The sequence below is a fragment of the Taudactylus pleione genome, unplaced genomic scaffold, assembly GCF_031769625.1.
Source record: "Taudactylus pleione unplaced genomic scaffold, aTauple2 ptg000584l, whole genome shotgun sequence".
NCBI lineage: Eukaryota > Metazoa > Chordata > Amphibia > Anura > Myobatrachidae > Taudactylus > Taudactylus pleione.
Window position 1 is genome coordinate 1,978,963 of NW_028284986.1, and position 23,138 is coordinate 2,002,100.

Here is a 23,138-nt window from a genome sequence, read left to right on the forward strand (position 1 = left end):
ATGGGTTAACGCCAGAGTCTGTGACATTACGGCACTCGTACAGGCAATATTGGGCGCTAATGGGTTAACGCCGGAGTCTGTGACATTACGGCACTCGTACAGGGAATATTGGGCGCTAATGGGTTAACGCCGGAGTCTGTGACATTACGGCACTCGTACTGGGAATATTGGGCGCTAATGGGTTAACGCCGGAGTCTGTGACATTACGGCACTCGTACAGGGAATATTGGGCGCTAATGGGTTAACGCCGGAGTCTGTGACATTACGGTACTCGTACAGGGAATATTGGGCTCTAATGGGTTAACGCCGGAGTCTGTGACATTACGGCACTCGTACAGGGAATATTGGGCTCTAATGGGTTAACGCCGGAGTCTGTGACATTACGGCACTCGTACAGGGAATATTGGGCGCTAATGGGTTAACGCCGGAGTCTGTGACATTACGGCACTCGTACAGGGAATATTGGGCGCTAATGGGTTAACGCCGGAGTCTGTGACATTACGGCACTCGTACAGGGAATATTGGGCGCTAATGGGTTAACGCTGGAGTCTGTGACATTACGGCACTCGTACTGGGAATATTGGGCGCTAATGGGTTAACGCCGGAGTCTGTGACATTACGGCACTCGTACAGGGAATATTGGGCGCTAATGGGTTAACGCCGGAGTCTGTGACATTACGGTACTCGTACAGGGAATATTGGGCTCTAATGGGTTAACGCCAGAGTCTGTGACATTACGGCACTCGTACAGGGAATATTGGGCGCTAATGGGTTAACGCCAGAGTCTGTGACCTTATGGCACTCACGCAGGGAATATTGGGTGCTAATGGGTTAACGCCAGAGTCTGTGACCTTATGGCACTCGTACAGGGAATATTGGGTGCTAATGGGTTAACGCCAGAGTCTGTGACATTACGGCACTCGTACAGGGAATATTGGGCTCTAATGGGTTAACGCCAGAGTCTGTGACCTTATGGCACTCATGCAGGGAATATTGGGTGCTAATGGGTTAACGCCAGAGTCTGTGACCTTATGGCACTCGTACAGGGAATATTGGGTGCTAATGGGTTAACGCCAGAGTCTGTGACAATGTTTAATCTACAAAGTAAACAGAGAAATTGCCTTGAAACACATGAAAGGTTCTTGGCAGCTACTTTGTATTTACCTAGAGTTGTCATGTGTGAGGTTTTACCCTAAGTACAGGCCAATAATACTATCACACTGAGGTGACAGACCAGCCAGCGGGGAGGGGAGCCATATGCGTCCACCTGTCTCTATACATACAGTGTAACAAGCACCTTTATTATTAGTGTTACTGTGCTGTATGATTGGGTGGTGGGGAGTAAATGTAAAATAGTCTCATACAGTTACAGACTGATACAGTAGTGACAGATGAACAACTGACGGCTTATGTGACACTTGCTGATCCCAGTATGTAGGATACCAGCTAAGGAATACCGGCTCTGGGTGTTTGGATGTGAGGTTGGGATAGCTGTCTGATTAGTTATGGATGAGGGTGGAGGTATGGAATACCATCTCTGGATGTGAGGTTGGGATAGCTGTCTGATTAGTTATGGATGAAGGTGGAGGTATGGAAGACCAGCTCTGGATGTTTGGATGTGAGGTTGGGATAGCTGTCTGATTAGTTATGGATGAGGGTGGAGGTATGGAGTACTAGCTCTGGATGTTTGGATGTGAGGTTGGGATAGCTGTCTGATTACCGTAGCTATGGATGAAGGTGGGGGTATGGAGTACTAGCTCTTGATGTTTGGATGTGAGGTTGGGATAGCTGTCTGATTAGTTATGGATGAAGGTAGAGGTATGGAGTACTAGCTCTGGATGTGAGGTTGGGATAGCTGTCTGATTAGTTATGGATGAGGGTGGAGGTATGGAGTACTAGCTCTGGGTGTTTGGATGTGAGGTTGGGATAGCTGTCTGATTAGTTATGAATGAGGGTGGGTGTATGGAGTACTAGCTCTGGATGTGAGGTTGGGATAGCTGTCTGATTAGTTATGGATGAGGGTGGAGGTATGGAATACCAGCTTTGGATGTGAGGTTGGGATAGCTGTCTGATTAGTTATGGATGAGGGTGGAGGTATGGAATACCAGCTCTGGATGTGAGGTTGGGATAGCTGTCTGATTAGTTATGGATGAGGGTGGAGGTATGGAGTACTAGCTCTGGGTGTTTGGATGTGAGGTTGGGATAGCTGTCTGATTACCGTAGTTATAGATGAGGGTGAGGGTATGGAGTACTAGCTCTGGATGTGAGGTTGGGATAGCTGTCTGATTAGTTATGGATGAAGGTGGGGGTATGGAGTACTAGCTCTGGATGTTTGGATGTGAGGTTTGGATAGCTGTCTGATTAGTTATAGATGAGGGTGGAGGTATGGAATACAAGCTCTGGGTGCTTGGATGTGAGGTTGGGATAGCTGTCTGATTAGTTATGGATGAGGGTGGAGGTATGGAGTACTAGCTCTGGATGTTTGGATGTGAGGTTGGAATAGCTGACTGATTAGTTATGGATGAGGGTGGAGGTATGGAATACCAGCTCTGCATGTTTGGATGTGAGGTTGGATTAGTTATGGATGAGGGTGGAGGTATAGAATACAAGCTCTGGGTGTTTGGATGTGAGGTTGGGATAGCTGTCTGATTAGTTATGGATGAGGGTAGAGGTATGGAGTACTAGCTCTGGGTGTTTGGGTGTGAGGTTGGGATAGCTGTCTGATTACCGTAGTTATGGATGAGGGTGGGGGTATGGAGTACTAGCTCTGGATGTGAGGTTGGGATAGCTGTCTGATTAGTTATGGATGAAGGTGGGGGTATGGAGTACTAGCTCTGGATGTTTGGATGTGAGGTTGGGATAGCTGTCTGATTAGTTATAGATGAGGGTGGAGGTATGGAATACAAGCTCTGGATGTTTGGATGTGAGGTTGGGATAGCTGTCTTATTAGTTATGGATGAGGGTGGAGGTATGGAATACCAGCTCTGGATGTGAGGTTGGGATAGCTGTCTGATTAGTTATGGATGAGGGTGGAGGTATGGAATACCAGCTCTGGATGTGAGGTTGGGATAGCTGTCTGATTAGTTATGGATGAGGGTGGAGGTATGGAGTACTAGCTCTGGATGTTTGGATGTGAGTTTGGGATAGCTGTCTGATTAGTTATGGATGAGGGTGGAGGTATGGAATACCGGCTCTGGGTGTTTGGATGTGAGGTTGGGATAGCTGTCTGATTAGTTATGGATGAGGGTGGAGGTATGGAGTACCAGCTCTGGATGTTTGTATGTGAGGTTAGGATAGCTGTCTGATTAGTTATGGATGAGGGTGGGGGTATGGAATACCAGCTCTGGATGTGAGGTTGGGATATCTGTCTGATTAGTTATGGATGAGGGTGGGGGTATGGAGTACTAGCTTTGGATGTGAGGTTAGGATAGCTGTCTGATTAGTTATGGATGAGGGTGGAGGTATGGATTCCCAGCTCTGGATGTTTGAATATGAGGTTGGGATAGCTGTCTGATTAGTTAGGGATGAAGTTGGAGGTATAGAGTACTAGCTCTGGATGTGAGGTTGGGATAGCGGTCTGATTAGTTGTGGATGAGGGTGGAGGTATGGAGTACTAGCTCTGGATGTGAGGTTGGGATAGCGGTCTGATTAGTTATGGATGAGGGTGGAGGTATGGAATACCAGCTCTGGATGTGAGGTTGGGATAGCTGTCTGATTAGTTATAGATGAGGGTGGAGGTATGGAATACCAGCTCTGGATGTGAGGTTGGGATAGCTGTCTGATTAGTTATGGATGAGGGTGGAGGTATGGAGTACTAGCTCTGGGTGTTTGGATGTGAGGTTGGGATAGCTGTCTGATTACCGTAGTTATAGATGAGGGTGAGGGTATGGAGTACTAGCTCTGGATGTGAGGTTGGGATAGCTGTCTGATTAGTTATGGATGAAGGTGGGGGTATGGAGTACTAGCTCTGGATGTTTGGATGTGAGGTTTGGATAGCTGTCTGATTAGTTATAGATGAGGGTGGAGGTATGGAATACAAGCTCTGGGTGTTTGGATGTGAGGTTGGGATAGCTGTCTGATTAGTTATGGATGAGGGTGGAGGTATGGAGTACTAGCTCTGGATGTTTGGATGTGAGGTTGGAATAGCTGACTGATTAGTTATGGATGAGGGTGGAGGTATGGAATACCAGCTCTGCATGTTTGGATGTGAGGTTGGATTAGTTATGGATGAGGGTGGAGGTATAGAATTCCAGCTCTGCATGTTTGGATGTTAGGTTGGGATAGCTGTCTGATTAGTTATGGATGAGGGTGGAGGTATGGAATACAAGCTCTGGGTGTTTGGATGTGAGGTTGGGATAGCTGTCTGATTAGTTATGGATGAGGGTGGAGGTATGGAGTACTAGCTCTGGGTGTTTGGATGTGAGGTTGGGATAGCTGTCTGATTACCGTAGTTATGGATGAGGGTGGGGGTATGGAGTACTAGCTCTGGATGTGAGGTTGGGATAGCTGTCTGATTAGTTATGGATGAAGGTGGGGGTATGGAGTACTAGCTCTGGATGTTTGGATGTGAGGTTGGGATAGCTGTCTGATTAGTTATAGATGAGGGTGGAGGTATGGAATACAAGCTCTGGATGTTTGGATGTGAGGTTGGGATAGCTGTCTTATTAGTTATGGATGAGGGTGGAGGTATGGAATACCAGCTCTGGATGTGAGGTTGGGATAGCTGTCTGATTAGTTATGGATGAGGGTGGAGGTATGGAATACCAGCTCTGGATGTGAGGTTGGGATAGCTGTCTTATTAGTTATGGATGAGGGTGGAGGTATGGAGTACTAGCTCTGGATGTTTGGATGTGAGTTTGGGATAGCTGTCTGATTAGTTATGGATGAGGGTGGAGGTATGGAATACCGGCTCTGGGTGTTTGGATGTGAGGTTGGGATAGCTGTCTGATTAGTTATGGATGAGGGTGGAGGTATGGAGTACCAGCTCTGGATGTTTGTATGTGAGGTTAGGATAGCTGTCTGATTAGTTATGGATGAGGGTGGGGGTATGGAATACCAACTCTGGATGTGAGGTTGGGATATCTGTCTGATTAGTTATGGATGAGGGTGGGGGTATGGAGTACTAGCTTTGGATGTGAGGTTAGGATAGCTGTCTGATTAGTTATGGATGAGGGTGGAGGTATGGATTCCCAGCTCTGGATGTTTGAATATGAGGTTGGGATAGCTGTCTGATTAGTTAGGGATGAAGTTGGAGGTATAGAGTACTAGCTCTGGATGTGAGGTTGGGATAGCGGTCTGATTAGTTATGGATGAGGGTGGAGGTATGGATTCCCAGCTCTGCATGTTTGGATGTGAGGTTGGATTAGTTATGGATGAGGGTGGAGGTATGGAAGACCAGCTCTGGATGTTTGGATGTGAGGTTGGGATAGCTGTCTGATTCGTTATGGATGAGGGTGGAGGTATGGAGTACTAGCTCTGGATGTTTGGATGTGAGGTTGGAATAGCTGACTGATTAGTTATGGATGAGGGTGGAGGTATGGAATACCAGCTCTGCATGTTTGGATGTGAGGTTTGATTAGTTATGGATGAGGGTGGAGGTATAGAATACCAGCTCTGCATGTTTGGATGTGAGGTTGGGATAGCTGTCAGATTAGTTATGGATGAGGGTGGGTGTATGGAATACAAGCTCTGGATGTGAGGTTGGGATAGCTGTCTGATTAGTTATGGATGAGGGTGGGTGTATGGAATACAAGCTCTGGATGTTTGGTTGTGAGGTTGGGATAGCTGTCTGATTAGTTATGGATGAGGGTTGGAGGTATGGAATACCAGCTCTGGATGTTTGGATGTGAGGTTGGGATAGCTGTCTGATTAGTTATGGGATAAGGGTGGGGGTATGGAATACCAGCTCTGGGTGTTTGGATGTGAGGTTGGGATAGCTTTCTTATTAGTTATGGATGAGGGTGGAGGTATGGAATACCAGCTCTGGGTATTTGGTTGTGAAGTTGGGATAGCTGTCTGATTAGTTATAGATGAGGGTGGAGGTATGGAGTACTAGCTCTGGATGTTTGTATGTGAGGTTGGGATAGCTGAAGGTCTTGTTAGGGATGCGGATTGAGATATATAATGCTTGTTCTAGGTGTTTGGATGCAAGGCTGGGATAGCTGCCTGACTAACTGAGGATTATGTGGGAGATATTAAATTCTGAGTTGGACATTGGTCTGTGCACGGACACAAATGACGAGTGTTTGCATACAGCACATGCGCAGATTCAAAACTAAGGAACTCCGGGTCTCATTCAGACCCGCTCACGAGCGCAGGACGCTCGCAAGCGGGTCGATGTTACCCCAATGCGCATGCGTACGACGGAGGGAGCTCCATCGTGCGCATGCGCGATACCCGGACAGCGACAGCCAAGCTGTTGCTACGGGTCTCGCACCAAAGGGGGCGTGCTGTCGATGGTGACTGACAGCACGCCCCCTTTGGTGGGCGTGCCGGGGGCGTGGCTGCCAGACGGAGGCGTTCCCATGGGAACGCCTACCGTCTGGGTCCGGCCCCACTGACATCACTAGTGATGTCAGTGGGAGTGATTTTGGCTCTGATAGAGCCAAAATCACTCCAGGGCTTGCGGCCACGAGACCCTACCGCAGGGTCTCGTCGCAAGCCCGATGGTCGCGATGGTCTTGACCATTGCGACCATCATCATGGACGCTCGCATAAGTTGTGAGTGGTAACCCACAGCTATGCGAGCGTCCAAAAGGCCGCTCCAAATTTAAATAGGATGGCCCTGATTCAGGGCCTCCCTCCTTTCCTCATATGGAAGTCGGACAGATCTGTCTTTCTGCGAAATTGGGTGTTTTAGTATAAATAAGGTATAGGTAAATCAGACTTCCGCGGCTGACATAAAAATGCAGCTAGTCTCTTGCAGTAGGGATCGCCATTCCTTTTAGATGGTAAAGGATTGTCTCTAGCTAGCATTAGGAATCACCATGCCCCATAGAGAGTAAATTATTGTCTCTAGCTAGCAGTAGGGATCACCATGCCCCATAGAGAGTAAATGATTGTCTCTAGCTAGCAGTAGGAACCACCATGCCCCATAGAGAGTAAATGATTGTCTCTAGCTAGCAGTAGGGATCACCATGCCCCATGGAGAGTAAATGATTATCTCTAGCTAGCAGTAGGGATCGCCATGCCCCATAAAGAGTAAACCATTGTGTTTTGCTAGCAGTAGGGATTGCCCCATAGAGAGTAAAAGATTCTCTAGCTAGCATTAGGGATCGCCATGCCTCATAGAGAGTAAAAGATTGTCTCTAGCTAGCAGTAGGTATGGATCACCATGCCCCATAGAGAGTAAATGATTGTCTCTAGCTAGCATTAGGGATCACCATGCCCCATAGAGAGTAAATGATTGTCTCTAGCTAGCAGTAGAGATCACCATGCCCCATAGAGAGTAAATGATTGTCTCTAGCTAGCAGTAGGAACCACCATGCCCCATAGAGAGTAAATGATTGTCTCTAGCTAGCAGTAGGGATCACCATGCCCCATAGAGAGTAAATGATTGTCTCTAGCTAGCAGTAGGAACCACCATGCCCCATAGAGAGTAAATGATTGTCTCTAGCTAGCAGTAGGGATCACCATGCCCCATGGAGAGTAAATGATTATCTCTAGCTAGCAATAGGGATCGCTATGCCCCATAGAGAGTAAGATTGTCTCTAGCTAGCAGTAGGTAGGGATCACCATGCCCCATAGAGAGTAAATGATTGTCTCTAGCTAGCAGTAGGGATCACCATGCCCCACAGAGAGTAAATGATTGTCTCTAGCTAGCAGTAGGGATCACCATGCCCCATAGAGAGAAAATGATTGTCTCTAGCTAGCAGTAGGGATCACCATTTCAGTTTTGTTGATTGCCGTTTGTGTGGATTGATGCTGGAACCGAAGTCTATGAATAAAGCAGACTCTTTGCTCTCAGATACAGTGAGGTCAGAGCCGTCATCGGCGCAGCGTCCTGCAGACAGCATACCGGGCATTACGCACTGTTGGTGTTTAAGGGGTCTATTTACTAAGCAGTGTTAGGAGTCAGAGTGAATAGTGATAAGGTGCCAGCCAATCAGCTCCCAACTGTCATCTCACAGGCTGTGTTTGAAAAATGACAGTTGGGAGCTGATTGGCTGGTACCTTATCACTTATCACTCTTATCACTTTTCCTAACACTGCTTAATAAATAGACCACTAAGGCAGTTAATTCGTCAGACACAAAGTACATAAATAAATGCTAATGGTCACTTATCATGTATTCATTTCCCCATCAAATAATTTCAGTCAGGGAAGGAGTTAATGTGTGTAAAACAGATGGCTAGACGTGATCCCATCCTCCGCTTTATTTCCTCCTGTCCTGCACAGAATTTCACTTCTGTTTTTCCACTGACACTGGCGGCAATGCAGAGCGCACGTTTCCTATAGAGCGTGAGCCTCCAGGCAGCGCCCTCTTACATCTATGTCTGTTAGTGCCCAGTCTCGTGTTCTTACTGTGCTTTCCCCTGACTGTAAGGCACTGCTGAGCATGCTGGCCTTGTCTTATAATATAATGATAGTCCTGTAGCTGTTATAATAACATTCAGTCATTGTGTTTATCTGCAGGATTTCCATGGAATTGTAGCCGGAATAAGATCTGGGAATGCCGCTGTCTGCACTGAATTGTGGGAGGAAGAAGGTGGAAGGTGAGTTTATTTCTATACCCCTGTGCTTGCGTCCTTATAGCTGCTGCCTGTCCCATGGGATGGAGATGAACCTCACCTAACACCCATCATAGAACTGATACCTCTCTGCTGGGGACTGCCTGGAAATTGCTATTCCAAGGGAAACGGGAAACCCTGGCCCTCATTCAGAGGCGGTCGGAGGATGCAAGCGGTCGCTCAGAAACTGGGCGGCCGCTTGCATCCTGACCGCCCGCCTCTGTTTCGGTCGTTAGGCTGTGGGTTTACACCCACAGCTCTAACGACCGCTAGGGTGATGGTCGCAATGGTCATAGACCATCGCGACCATCGGGGCTTACGACGAGACCCTAGGGTAGGGTCTAACTTGTCGTAAGCCCCGGAGAGCTTCTGGCTCTGTCAGAATGCAATGGGGCTGATGCATCTCTTTTCGCGGATGAAAATAGCGGAATTTAGCGTACTGGGGGTGCGCAGAAGTGGATATTTGCATTTTTGTGTTATCTCCATCCGATCTGGGTCAGACAGATCTGTGTTTGCATAAAATGGGCTTTTCTGGGGGCGGCACTTGGGCGGTGACAATGCGATTGGACAAAACTCTCCTGTCTTGTGGGAGTGTTGTGGGCGTGTAGCCTGATTTGTGGCCGTAACTAGGGATGCGTCAGTGGCGCCATCGTCCCGGGCCCTGGGGGGCTGCAGTGTGGCTCCCCTATATCACCTGCATTTGGCTTGGAGAGGAACTCTGCAGCCAGTAGCTCAGGACATGCATCTTGCAACCATAGAGTCGCCTAAGGACGTTCTGGGCGGTGTTCTACTTTATGGTGCCGGTGGCTCCGCCCCCTCAGTGTGACGCCATGATGTCACGTATTCAGGGGATGGGGCTGGCACTGGTCATGTGTACAGAGGAGGGAAGTCTGAGTCAGATGGATCTCTCGCATGGGGCTGGTGTAAGTGCTGATGGTTACAACTGTATAGGGAAAACCAGTGGGCGGGGGCGGCTTCCTGCTTGCAGTCAGACAGATCCGCACATTAGCGTTATGAAAACTCGCATTACCGTAACGGTCGTCCGCGGCATCACACCCCTTCCCATACGTCTCAGAATCTGCTCCAATAATGGGAATTTTAAATGCATGACAAAATATTTCAAGTAGCTGCAAACATTGGAAATCTTCTGCGGGACGTCGGAGTAGAGCTCGCCCCATCTATATACATGGCAGACGTTTTGCTGGCTGAGCCAATATTCCTGAGATTACAGCCTCAAGGAACTAGTGTCTAAGCCGAGACATGAGGCACTCTACCCCAGAGACTGCCTTATCCACACAGGCCCCCTCAGCGCCTCCCGGCCGATATCACAGCTGGTCGTTTATTTACACGGCCTCAAAATGCTGTTTCCCAACACAAGATTTAAGGCCTGAGACAGTTTTAAATATTTACATGAGGATTTGTGGAACGCGCTGTCCGGAGGCGCAGAATAACACGTCAGATCCGCGGCATTACCGCACCTGGCGTCCACATTGGTTCAGAAATAAATGTATGATTTGTCAAGACAGGTTTGTGGGTGGTTTGTATCTGAAGCCGCAGAGAGGGTCACATGTATGGGAGTGCGCTTATGGACTGGAGTATGCTGAATTTCGGCAGCAACGTAATGTACTGTAAAATAAGTATCTGGATGAGTGGAGAACGGGGGGGGGGAGTGTTGGGGGTAGGTTGGATGTTGGGTCATTTAAAACCTGACTGTTTAACCTTCAGTGAAGTCGGTGGGGTGTGACCTACCCCAGCAAGATTTAAACTCCTATAACTTTTTAAAAAAATACTGCGCACAAGTTGCCGTTTCGTGTAGCTGAACTTGCGACTTTGACAATTTGCGATTTAGTGCGGCGAGCGTTAGCGCAGCAAGTACACGTGTGTGTGGGAATCCCATACCCCACCTGGTTTGGCACCTGCCTTGATGCCAGCCTAGAGTGATCTCATTGAGACTGACTTGACTGAAGCTACGTACACACTATACAATTATTGGGCCGATTTGCCAATAATCGGGTGATCGCCCTGATTTATTGTATGGTGTTTATGAACGATCGCTTCAGCGTTTCACAGATAAAACGGTTAGAAAACATCCACAAACGCATTCCTTCCTGATCTGTCGGTCAAGAACGAAAATCTCGGCCTCAAATTCCCGATATTTTCAATAATCTGCCCTTGTTTCCTATGTTCCCCGGTCATCGTGGGTGGACATATGCAAAATCAGTGTGGTGTAGTAAAAAATCGCTAGCTTCTGTGGAAAAAGTGTATAATGTGTAGCACAGATATTCGGGCTTCCAATTGTCCGAAAAATCGGCCCGTTCCTCGTCCCGATCAAAAAAAATATGAGTGTGTAGCTACTGTAGCTTACGTTTGTTTTAATTATTTCTAATTGTTCAAACATTTCATTTTCGCTAACGATTGTCACTCAGACGTGTTCCAAAGATCTTTTTCTGAAAAAGCTGTTGCTAGAAGAATTCTAAGTTCAGTTTGTAAAAAATTGTTTTATTTTTGTTTTCTTGTTTTAAAAGATTAAAGAGTTTTTATTTCCCTTTTTTATTATTTTCTTTTATTTTTATGCCATAAGGGACAACAATCGATGTTATGAGAATGTGAGAATCGCTGTCGTACTAAATTAGTACATACTTATGGTGAAGTATAGATAGCATGGGGTGTGAGATGCCCCACCTGATTCGCCATGTTGATTTTTTCTACCCAGTTCATGGAAGGTTAATAATAAAACAATTGGGGAAAAAAAAATATCCATTTACTAAAAATCACAATATGTTAAAGTCCCGTGAGTGATGCCTTTTACATGGAGATGTACAGTTTTCCTGTCGTCTTTACACTTTCTGACAGTGATTTTCGCCAATTCTTTTCTGGTGTTTCTGCTCGTGTCTGGACACAGTTGCCCTGTATATGGGGTTTTATGTGACTATATAGGGAGAGATGTACTAAGGCCCTAATTCAGACCCGGACGCTCTTTGTGAGTGCTCGCTCTGAATCTAGGCGGCCTGGTTTTTTTCTTTTCGGCCGGCCTCCAGGCCGCTTGCTAAGCTGTCGGTGACCACCCACAGCTTTTGCAAGCGGCCAGGTGATGGTCGCGACCATCGGGCTTGCTACGAGACCCTTGTGGTAGGGTCTCGTTCCCGCAAGCCCCAGTGAGCTTCCTGCTCTAGTAGAGCAGGAAGCTCACTACTGACATCACGAGTGATGTCAATAGGGCCGTCCTCAAACAGCAGGCGTTCCTTCAGGAAAGCCTCCGTTTGTTCAGCCACCCCCCTCCCCGCCTACAAAACGTGGTGAGCTGTCGTCAACGTTTGTTCAGCCACCCCCCCTCCCCGCCTACAAAATGGGGTGAGCCGCCCCGTTTTGTTGCGAGCCCCGGAGTGAGTGATTTCTCGCTCGCTGCGGGGCTCATGCACACACTGCCCGGCCATCGACCCGCTTGCGAGCGGGTCTGAATCAGGCCCTAAGCTCTGGGAAGTGATAAACTGCCAGCCACTCAGCTCCTGTCACTTTACAGGCTGTGTTTGAACAGTTAGGAGCTGAGTGGTTGGTAGTTTATAACTCTCCAATTTATCACTTTCTAGAGCTTAGTACATCTGCCCCCTATGGGTGAGATCTATAATTGGTGACAATACGCTATGCTGCTCATCTCTACGAGTTCACAAACTCACTCTCAGGGGTATATATTTACTAAAGTGCTGGTTTTTAGAAGTGGAGATGTTGCCCATAGCGACCAATCAGATTCTACTTCACATTTCTCTAGCACCTTCTAGAAGATAATAGCTAGAATCTGATTGGTTGCTATGGGCAACATCTCCACTTGTATAAACCTGCACATTAGTAAATTAACCCCTTGAAGAGCATAGATAATAAATACATGGAAAGATGGCAGCAGAAACAATCCATATATTGTATAAGATATTTGTAATGTTCCATATATACAGCCAAGTAAGATACTCTCTGCCAAAGAGTCCGTTCTTATGTCCAACGCAGTGTTGCATCAGTCTCCAGAAATATATATTATTTATTTGTTACCAGCTAATTATATAGCGCACGCATATTCCTCAGCACTTTACAGAATATTCAGTCATTCACATCAGTCCCTGCCCCAGTGGAGCTTACACTCTAAAGGGTCTAGTTACTAAGCAGTGTTAGGAGACAGAGTGAAAAGTGATAAGAAAGTGATAAGGTACCAGCCAATCAGCTCCCAACTGTCATTTTTCAAACACAGCCTGTGAGATGGCAGTTGGGAGCTGATTGGCTGGCACCTTATCACTTTCTTATCACTTTTCACTCTGTCTCCTAACACTGCTTAGTAACTAGACCCCTATATCCTCCTAGCCCAGGTACACACACATTATCATACCTCCCAACAGTTAAGTCCGGCCAGGGGCCGTGGCCTATCGGCAAGGGGAGTGGCCTCACGGGAAATGCCGCACCTGCGAGTCACACCCCTGTTTTCGTCATGCTGGGGGCTTACTGGACAGGCTCCCAGCCTCTTCAAGAGCTGGCACTGTGTATATGTGCATCCATTCACCGTTGCTCAACTACACCCCCGCCTGTGGGACAGTGCCTCTAAAACGGGACTGTCCTCCTGGAATCTTTTTTAGTGTGGGAGGAACTCAGAGTACCCGGAGGAAACCCACACAAGCACAGGGAGAATATAACTCCACACAGGGCCGTAGGGGAATTGAACCCACAACCTCAGTGCTGTGAGGCAGTAATGCTAACCATTCCACTGTGTATGCTGCCCAGAGCGTGAATTTGTAACTTTCTTTTCTTTTTTTTTTCTTAACCATTTTTATAATAAAAAGAAATAGTGTACAGCGTTAAGGCCCCCATACATCAGCAATCAATTGTGGCAAATCTGCAATTTGCAATGGATTGTGTATAAAAATCTGCAATGTATGGGGCTTCACAGATCGCAGATTGCAACCAAAAAGTGATTGGCATTGTTAAATCAGATTGTCCATTATGTTGGATGTCACAGATGGATTGGGGCTGTAGATTACTAGTGTATGGACATGATCAACAGATCTGCAGACCGTTACTAGTAAAATGATGGAGCCTTTGAATATTGTCAGATCTGTGCTTGCTGCAATCGATCTGCAAATCACTGAAAAAGATCTGTAGTGTATGGGCGCAGATTGCTAGATTGGGAAATCCTAACATCGGGCAATAAATCCTCATATTGTTCAATTGTGGTTTTCAGATTGCTGATGTATGGGGGCCTTCACACGAATCAAAACTAGTGGGGGTACAATCTTTTCCCATGACTACTCTAGGCTGACTATTAGGAGCATTCTCGGTTAACTCCCTACAAGACAAAGAGAAAGAACTTTTTTATGGTTTCCTGCACCTTTAAAATGTGCAATTCCTATTAAACACGCTGCTGCCTCTCCCACTGAAATCACTTCTGGATCCAGCAGCCACAGGCCGGTGACTGAGAGAATGGAAAGATCCCAAAAAAGCAATGAGAACAATCTGTCCGAGCCAAATCGAACACCTTTTTTTCTGCATGCAGTGAAAGAGTTAATGGGACCCGTCCTGTCCTAAAACGTTTTGGGATATATTCCCAGAGCCACTGTAAGAACTGGCATGGTCGGAAAAATCGCCCCGGCTGTCTGGCTGGCCAGTGCCGTGTTCACTACCAGCCTTTATGAATATTCCTCGCCTAAAGGCAGAATTCTAAAGAAACCGTATAAATGTATACTCTGCGCGGACAGAATTGGTGACGAAATGGACTCTACTAAATTGCGCAAAGCAGTCTTTTTAGTGCCAAATGCCCCTATAGGAATATATCACCCAACACAAAATGAAAACAATGTGTAATATCATAGATGGTCTAGAGAAAATAGCCTCCCGATGGAAAGTTTATATAACACCCCGGTAGGGTATGAGAAAGCGTACCCCACTCACAAATCCAGAAAGTTGTGATATACCTATAAAGATATCTTTAAAATCCTCCTTATGTGCTCATTTGGGAAACACTAATGGTGCGTACACACTGGGCGATTAAAGTGGACGACTGAACGATATCGTTATCGTTCAGTCATCCACTTTATCGTCCATTTTTAACACAAAAAAGATGAACGATGACGACGACGCGCGTTCCCGCGGGTCGTTCGTCATCCTCGTTCATCGGGCTGACATGCAGGCCAACCTGACGACCTCGTCAGGTTGCTGCATGTCAGGGAATGGGTGAGAGAGCCCGGCGCTGAACGATATCGCTAATGATATTGTTCAGCGGCTGTGCTCAATGTCATGAACGACATTGAGCACAGCCTGCCGGGGACACACTAGACGATATCGCTCAGGGAGCATATCGTCTAGTGTGTATGTACCTTAACACCGTTAGTGTTTCCCAAATTAGAAGGTATCTCATGCGTACCAAACTCACTGTGATCAAAAGTTTCAAAGAACACATAAAGGTATCTATGCATATACGAATAATAGGCGTACCAGACTCACGTCCAGCAAGCAGCAGTCTCTCATGTACAGGTTTCTCTTATAGTGGAGGGATGCCTGCCTTAGATTTTCACTCCATGACCATGATATTGTATAGATGGAGAAAATATTCCAAATGATGATCGGTAAAAAGTTTTATTTAATACAACAGTCCCATAGTTGGGATATATAACAAACATCAATATAAAATCTTCATAAAAAACAAGAATTAAAGAACCCCGAAAAATCAGATAGGTCTAAAAAAAAAGCATACCTCTGATGTGTAATAGTTATAAAGGGTAGCAGTTGGGAAGCCAATGGACGGAATCCCGAACGCCGGCTTCCCGACTGTCTAATCCCGGCAAGGGTTAAACGACAGGCGTCGAGATCCCAACGCCCGCCATTTTACCTACGTCGGGAGCCCGAAGCTCGGCTTACCGATCGAAGCTAAGCCGTGCGCGGACAGCCACGGAGGGGAAGGGAGGGTTAAGTTAGGGGCTCCCGGGGGGGACTTAGGGGTAGGCACCCCCTGGGAGGTTTAGGTTTAGACTAGGGGAAGGGGCGGTTAGGGTTAGGCACCCCTGGGGGGGAGGCTAGGGTTAGGCTCCCCCCCCCCCAGGGGACTTAGGTTTAGGCGGCGGGGAAGGGGGGGTTGGGTTTAGGCACTTAGAGGGGCATTAGGGTTAGGCACTTGGGGGGGAGGTTAGGGTTAGGCACCCCTAAGGGAGGGTTAGGGGGTAGAATAGGGTTAGTAAATACTTACCTTTGGATGATCGAGATTTTCACCCCTGCCGGGCTGCCGCTGTCGGGATTTGAACCATGCAGCCAGCGGGAAATCATACTGATTCCGTTATAAAAGATGGCTACACACTCCTATAGAGCCGAAATGCGTCAATTTATTGGGAGTGTGCAGCCATCTTTTATGACTGTCTAAGGGACACATTTATCAAAGAATATTTGCAATATATCCCCCCAAAACACCCGTCTCCTGAATGGGCTACGGATGGCTAATGTTCCCGGGAGAGGGATCTGGGGAATTGCAGCCGTCCCCGGAAGCTGATTGCATTAGCCATTACTTTGCTTTTACAGATTGCAAGGACGAGCTCCTATCATAGCTCCTGTTCCTGGATGTGAACATTGTTAAATTTGGGGGATATTTACTTATTGCTGTGATAAGTGATGATAACAAATTATAGTTATTGGGTCTAACGCCTAATAATAAACTCTTTATTACATTTATTAACTGCAGTGGGGAGCAGTTATAACCTGCAGCTTATTTAAGGTTCTTCCTATATGACTACAGTTTATTGGAAGATATCTCCCACACACATTCATTGTATTAATCAGCCCCCCTGCCCTCATCTGCGATGCCAGAAACCCCCTCACCCTGCCGGTGTTAATCCGAACTTTCTCTACATTGCAGTTATAAGAGTGGGTGTTGGTGTCCAGCACACAGGCTGGGACTGTGCAGGACCCTGGCACTGCCCACTGAGCAACAGGGCTGGAAAATTACTCAGCGATGTCTTCAGCGTTATCAGTACAGGGGAGGCGTCCTGTGTAGCGCCATGAATGTTATGTACAGCAGGACTGACGGGGTTTCTGATATGGGGCAACCACAGTACAGAAACGTGGTCCTGGTGATAAATTTTAATTTTGTGGGTATACTTTTTAAACATTGGAGACTAAGAGGCCCATATACCATTGGTGGCAGTGGGGCCCTGTATAATGGTTATCACGGCATATCATGGTGATAAAGGATGGTTTAACTAAAAACCCAGGCTCGGATCGCAACAAAGAGGTTGGCAGTACAATGAACGCCGTCGCTGTAACTTAGACATGGAGTATGCGCTGTATCCTTTCGCGATAATCCGACGGTGAAGACTATGGAGCCAGCCAGGGAAGGACCAGCAGATCCCTCTCCAGCTGTAATTCCAAAATAGGATGAGAAGATGGCGTTAGCTGAGCCGTTTCCACCTGGTCTTCATTAATGAAGATACCACTATGGCCTAGGGGTAGATTTACTAAGGCGTGGTTTCTCATTGCTAATTAGGGGCATTGAGATTACGTTTTATAAAACAGCAACGGGAATAATGGCTAATTCAGCCTTGTTTAGCATTAAAGCCGCCTATGACCACGCCTTTAACTAGCCACAGCCGGGCCTTCGTAAATCTTCCCCTTAGATTTACAGCAATGATATTGGATTGGATTAGACATTAGGGACTGGAGTGCTGAAGCCAAAATGAACAGAGCCCAAATGGGGTGTGGTATATATTGTCGGCAATCATCATTTCGACATGATTAGAATGTTGACTAAATGTCCCTGGTGGCCTAATGGTGACTTACCTGTTATGGACGGTCTGGCGGCTCCAGTGGTGTCTTATCGGGTCCTGCAGTGGCGTCAGGATCTGTGGCATTTAGAGTGGTAATTATGACTAATCGTAATCTTAACCTCAAAGCCTCTACCTAGTGCCTAACCCTAGCCTCCCGTCCTGCAGCCTAACCTTCCCTCCCGCAGTCTAACCCTCTCTCTAGTGCCTAACCCTAGCCTCCCGTCCTGCGGCCTAACCTTCCCTCCCGCAGTCTAACCCTCTCCTTAGTGCCTAACCCTAACGTCCCTAGTGCTTAAGCCTAACCCTCCCCTCCCATAGTCTGACCCCTCCCCTAGTGCTTAACACTAATCCGCCCCTTTTGACAACCTGCGTCACAATGCACTGGATGCACGATAGATCTTAAGTCAGATTTTAAATTTTTTACTCCAAAGCGTGACCACGACTGCCTGGGGAGCTGCCTGGGGAGAGTTCAGGGGAAATCGTGCCTCAGGTCGGATCGTGAGCACATCGCTATGTTTGTAGGCACCTTCACCCTCCCCCTAGTGCCTAACCCACCCACTCCTCCCCCCATAGCATAATCCTCCCCCTAGTCCCTCACCTCCCATAGCCTAGCCTTAACCCCCCCTCCCTCCCGCAGTCTGTCTCTAACCTCCCCTCCCGTTGATTAACGCTAACCCTCCCGCAGCCTAACCCTCCCCTCCCACAGCCTAACCCTCCCCTCCCGCAGCCTAACCCTCCACTCCCGCAGCCTAACCCTCCCCCGCAGCCTAACTCTCCCCTCCCCCGCAGCCTAACCCTCCCCCGCAGCCTAACCCTCCCCCGCAGCCTAACCCTCCCCTCCCGCAGCCTAACCCTCCACTCCCGCAGCCTAACCCTCCCCCGCAGCCTAACTCTCCCCTCCCCCACAGCCTAACCCTCCCCCGCAGCCTAACCCTCCCCCGCAGCCTAACCCTCCCCTCTCGCAGCCTAACCCTCCCCTCCCGCAGCCTAACCCTCCTCCCACAGCCTAACCCTCCCACAGCCTAACCCTCCCCTCCCACGGCCTAACCCTCCCGCAGCCTAACCCTCCCCTCCCCTCCCGCAATCTAATCTTTACCTCTCCTTCCACAGCCAAACCCTAACCCCCCTCTCGCAGCCTAACCCCCCACCCGCAGTCTAACTTTAACCCCCCTCCCGTAGCCTAACCGTAACCCCCCTCCCGTAGCCTAACCCTCCTCTCCCATAGCCTAACCCTCCCCTCCCACAGCCTAACCCTCCCCTCCCACAGCCTAACCCTCCCACAGCCTAACCCTCCCCTCTCATAGCCTAACCCTCCCCTCTCGTAGCCTAACCCTCCACTCCCGTAGCCTAACCCTCCCCTCTCGTAGCCTAACCCTCCCCTCCCGTAGCCTAACCCTCCTCTCCCATAGCCTAACCCTCCCCTCCCACAGCCTAACCCTCCCCTCCCACAGCCTAACCCTCCCCTCTCATAGCCTAACCCTCCCCTCTCGTAGCCTAACCCTCCACTCCCGTAGCCTAACCCTCCCCTCTCGTAGCCTAACCCTCCCCTCCCGTAGCCTAACCCTCCCCTCCCACAACCTAACCCTCCCCTCCCACAGCCTAACCCTCCCCTCCCACAGCCTAACCCTCCCCTCCCGTACCCTAACCCTCCCCTCCCGTACCCTAACCCTCCGCTGCTGGTCCATGCAGAAAGTCTGCACTTTATTTGTCGACCTTTCAGATGTTGACACTGAGAACATGTCAATATTCTGCGCATGCCGACATGTTCATTTTCAACAATGTGGACATACCTGCCGTCATTGTGATGTTGACATGATTGCGGAAATGGTAAATGTTGAAATGATGACTTCATCTCCCCGAATGCACAGGAGACAAATGTCGGTGTCCGGGGCTTTCTCCTCTGGGGGCCGTCAGGGGTGCGCAGTGTCGGCACCTTATTTAAGTATCATTCTGAATTGTTATAACTTGTTCCAGAAGCAGGAAGAAATCAGGGAAGTGATTATAGAAATGAGTAATATAAGCCTGAGGACTTGTGCAGAGTGTGGAGGCTGCAGTAACGTTAAGTGAGTGCCAGCTCCTTTCTCATAGAAGAGAAGCCTCCTCAGCACCTAAAGGATAAGTCCAGTCCCTCATAGTGCAGCTGCTGCCAGGGGCACAGCAATGGGCACTGAGGACTTGTGCAGAGCGTGGAGGCTGCAGTAACGTTAGGTGAGTGCCAGCTCCTTTCTCATAGAAGAGAAGCCTCCTCAGCACCTAATGGATAAGTCCAGTCCCTCATAGTACAGCTGCTGCCAGGGGCACAGTGATGGGCACTGAGGACTTGTGCAGAGCGTGGAGGCTGCAGTAACGTTAGGTGAGTGCCAGCTCCTTTCTCATAGAAGAGAAGCCTCCTCAGCACCTAATGGATAAGTCCAGTCCCTCATAGTACAGCTGCTGCCAGGGGCACAGCGATGGGCACTGAGGACTTGTGCAGAGCGTGGAGGCTGCAGTAACTTTAGGTGAGTGCCAGCTCCTTTCTCATAGAAGAGAAGCCTCCTCCGCACCTAAAGGATAAGTCCAGTCCCTCATAGTACAGCTGCTGCCAGGAGCACAGCGATGGGCACTGAGGACTTGTGCAGAACGTGGAGGCTGCAGTAACGTTAGGTGAGTGCCAGTTCCTTTCTCATAGAAGAGAAGCCTCCTCAGCACCTAAAGGATAAGTCCAGTCCCTCATAGTACAGCTTCTGCCAGGAGCACAGCGATGGGCACTGAGGACTTGTGCAGAGCGTGGAGGCTGCAGTAACGTTAGGTGAGTGCCAGCTCCTTTCTCATAGAAGAGAAGCCTCCTCAGCACCTAAAGGATAAGTCCAGTCCCTTATTGTACAGCTGCTGCCAGGGGCACAGCGATGGGCATTGAGGGTACTCCTGTGCTGGACGCTCGCACAGGCCAGGAGTGAGTGACCGGGGCCAGTTACTAGGAAAACAATCTGCAGCCGGATTACAGCGTCTAGAAATATAAAGCAGACAGCTGGGGATGCAAACTGGTTACGTGACTATGTTTGGTGATGACCGTGAAGCTCTCAGTCCTGAATGGACCATAAATCAATTTAGAGCAGTTATCATGGAGCACTAGATGTAAGCCAGCTGCAGCCATCTACATACTTACCTTACTTTTATGTATGGGCCGGGGACAGTGAAGTCTAGTTTGGGACCCTAAGGGGTGTATTGACTAAAGTGCAAGTTTTTAGTGGAGATGTTGCCCATAGCAACCAATCAGATTCTAGCTATTATCTTCTAGAAGGTGCTAGTTACATGTAAAGTAGAATCTGGTTGCTATGGGCAACATCTCAATTTCTATAAACTCTCACTTTAGTAAATATACCCCTAAGGGGTTTATTTACTAAATTGAGAGTTTTTAGAAATTTAGATGTTGCTCCACACAAGCCTAAAGCTGGGTAGACACTACACAATGTGTACCCTGCACGCCATCACCGGCGACGTGACCATGCCTGCGGCAAGTGCACACACTCTTGCCGATGCCGGGTTAGACGGGGGGGAGCTACCTGTCATTCTGCAACATGGCATAGTCAGCAACATCCCCCGTTGACCATTCTGCCGTATGCGCTCCTGCTTATTCTGGAAAGGTGATATGCCTGGCAGGGCTCAACCTGGTATTACGTACCCGCCCTCCCTCATACACCCTCCCGTACCCCTCCACCCCCACCCTCTCCAACCCATGCTCTACTACACACACTATCCCATCCGGTACCACTTTCTCCTACCCTTCCGCTCCTACCCAGCCAATCCCACTTACCCTCTCACACCCACCCACCTTTTTCCATGCCCTCTCCCACCCACACTCTTCGATCCTTTCCTACTTGCCCTCCAACCTCTCCTACCCCATCTCTGCCACTCTCTCCTACTCATTCTCACCCACCCTTTCCTATGCAACCGATCCCACTCCTGTTCCACTTCTCCGACCCACCCTCTCCAACCCCATCTCTGCCACGCTCTCCTACACATTCTCTCCCACCCACCCTTTCCTACGCAACCGATCCCACTCCTGTTCCACTTTCTCCTACCCTCCATCTCCAACCAGCCCTCTCCTACCCAGCTATTCTCCCCACCCTCTTACACCCACCTTTTCCTACCCTTTCCTGCCTGCCATATCCCAACCTCTCCTACCCCATTTCTCCCAACCATTCCTAATCACCCTCCCCACACTCCCCTACCCTCTCCCACACACCCACTCCTACCCTATCCCACCCACACTCTCCCACCCACTGTCTCCTACCTCTCTTCTTCTGGATCCAGCTCCCTTCTTGCTTCCCCTAGAAACATTGCTCTGTATGCATAGAGGGTGCCCAGATACATTGTTGCAGATGTGGATATAAATCTGAATAAGTAATCTTTGCTTTACCCCTATATTGTGTATCCTGTACCGAATGCTATGCCTATGCCCAAGCACGGGATTCTGGGCCAATATGATTTGCTTTTTCAATGCTTCTCTGTTTTAAGCGACTTGTTTTTGTCTCCAATCAATAAAAGCATTAATGAGTAAGAGAATAAAATTCTTGGTTAGGGTCCGAATAGTGGCACAACCCCCTTATTTCCAGTCTGCGAAACTCTCTGTCTGACATGTTACATAAATAACATTATAATAAATTGGTTAAATTGCTGTAATATTCTCAGTAATTAATCATTTTTAAGGTTGTTGATTGACCCAGTGAAGATGTCCTTTATATCGGAGACTGTCCCCATACTCACCTCTCCGTACTCCAGCTTCTGACCCTCTCCTGAACTGCTCTTACCAGAATTATAACAGTTACATTACTATATTTGTACATTCCTACTTTGTCCTGTATAAACAGGATTTCCACTCAAGTGTTGTGGTGTCTGTTTAATAAATAGCCCGAAGTACATTCTTTCTGGATGGTCTAATATTCCCAGTGTCCTCTGCGGCCCTCCCTGCGTGATGAATGTGTCAGCTAATGGCGCTCTAGTTGGGGCATAACATGTCATTATTATATATTTTATAATATTATAGCAAGCCGGCAGCTCGCAGCTGCGGTTTCCGGAATCTGAAAATGTTGTGTTTTTGTTTTTGTTGATCCTAGAATTATTAGTTGTATATTTCCTACAACCACAATATTGCTTTGAGAAGTAGACATTGCCGAGCCTGTTAGTAAATTGTTCTATGTCTGCCGTCTCCATGTCACTGGTAATAGGCAGTGTATGTAAATAAAGGGGAACAATTGTAACAACTAAAGTGAGTATTTAGAACAGACAGCATGGAACCATAGAGTCCCTATTCTTCATGGACATACAGTAGGAAAATCTGTATTTTCTGTAGAATTCTGGCAGAGAGTATCGCATGGGTCTGTGGGTTATACCTACATTTCCTACATTTTCTGCCCACGTAACATGGGCTGTAATCTCTAAGGAGCAGGATCCCCTCTTAGTTCTCATTCTGCATTATCCTTGTCTTCAGGGGGTCCCGGGGGTGGGGGGGGGGGCACTTGGGCTGGGGTTAGCGCTAGCTGGTGTCGGCGCATATACGCGGAGGCACTGACACTGTATTTTGTGACCAGTGCGCTGTGAGGATTCGCAGGGACAAAGCTCTCTCACAAGTTCTGTCCCAGCTTCGGAA

At 48.2% G+C, this 23,138-nt stretch overlaps 1 long non-coding RNA gene across 1 annotated transcript in view; it reads left to right on the forward strand.

Annotated features, from left to right (window-relative positions):
• The window catches only part of LOC148481367 (uncharacterized), a 77,538-nt gene that overhangs the window by 43,374 nt on the left and 11,026 nt on the right, over positions 1–23,138 (forward strand). Inside the window, exon 2 of the long non-coding RNA XR_015871923.1 lies at positions 8,635–8,714. This is a non-coding gene — a long non-coding RNA (uncharacterized LOC148481367). The remainder of the gene's footprint in view (positions 1–8,634; positions 8,715–23,138) is intronic.